This window comes from Ochotona princeps, chromosome 4 (genome assembly GCF_030435755.1).
Source record: "Ochotona princeps isolate mOchPri1 chromosome 4, mOchPri1.hap1, whole genome shotgun sequence".
NCBI classification, from domain to species: Eukaryota; Metazoa; Chordata; class Mammalia; order Lagomorpha; family Ochotonidae; genus Ochotona; species Ochotona princeps.
The window spans coordinates 55289115-55290554 of NC_080835.1; positions in this window are offsets into that span (position 1 = coordinate 55289115).

Sequence of the window (1440 nt, forward strand, 5' to 3'; positions counted from 1 at the left end):
ATAGCGTGTGTGTGTGTGTGTGTGTGTGTGTGTGTGTGTGTGTGTGTGTGTGTGTATGCCCAAACACATCACCATCTCCCCCTGGACCTCTGGACCTCCACTCGCGCAGACCTCCACAGCGGTGCAGAGAGGATGGCATGAGACCCAGGGTGAGGTGAAAGCTCCCTTTCTGGAGCCCTCCTCCCTGTCCTCAAGTTCACCCAGAGTCCTTGGACGAAATGTCTTTCGGGCTCTTTTCCCCTCTAGTGGTAGGATGAGCACAGAGGGGCTATCTGGCTCTGTTCCTGTCATTTCCAGTCGCTGCCTGGGCTCTGGCCCAGGGAGGGCGGGTGTGTTAGAGAGCAGGGAGAGGGCTGGGGGTGGGAGTGGGGGGTGAAGGGCCAGTCTTCAAAGTTCTCAGCTGACAGGGGCTTGGCAAGCCCAAGTTGGGTATCTTCCTGGAGCGCCCATAGACCCTGCCACTGCTATCCTTGGAGCCCACACAGAAGGGGTGTTTATGGGGGTATCCTGCAAAACAGAGTCTTCCCCCAGGGTTCAGGACATTCCTGGAGACCTGTAGAGTCCTGATGTGCTGCCAGGTGGCTTGGTTTTCTCCTCCATCGACATGGTGCCCTCTAACACTGCCCACCTGGCACCTGGACTCTGCAGCTGGCCACCTTCCTGGCTTGCTCTTTGCTCCATGTGACGTAGTAGCCACAGGGCTCCACCAAGAGGAGGCAGAGAAGCTGCAAGGCCTGTCCTTACAGTGTGGGGCTTAGGCTAGGGTCTCCCCATCATGGGGAAGGAGTTACTTCCAGATAATCCCATTTACCCTGTGCCCAGGGGTCTGGCACTGTGGGAGTTCCCTGCCACCCCTTGAGCTCTGTCCCCTGGCTCAGAAGAGGTGAGCAGGAGAGCAACCAAGGCCAGTCCAGAAGTCCAGCCTGGCTTCCTCCTCCAGACCCCCTCCCACCCCCTCCCTGAATCCCCTTCAGGCAGAGGCCATGGGACATGGTGGGGGTTGTCCCCATCCCAGCACTTGGCAGGCAGTGTGCAGAGCTGTAGGTCAATCATTAACTCCTGGATGCAGCCCAGGAAATTAAAAGCCACTTGAGCTCCCTTCCCCAGGGCAGGTTTCTTCTCCCATCGTCTAGGAGCTAAGTGGCTACCATATCTCAGCCTCAGGTACACAGAGGGTTTGTGTCCACTGGCCTGCTGCAAATAGTGTCCCGAGTGATGTCAGCTGAGCTGGTGTCTTCATCTCTTCAGGGCTGGGATGGATGAGTCTAGAAGTATCCCTTAAAAAAATACAAAATTTGTTTATCCGTTTATTTTAAAACATATTTATTTTATTTTCATTTTATTTGAAAGGGAGAAAAAAGAATCAGAATGACCTCCCATCTGCTGGTTCACTCATCAGACATCGTCAACAACCAGGGCTGGGCCAAGCTAAAGCTGCAT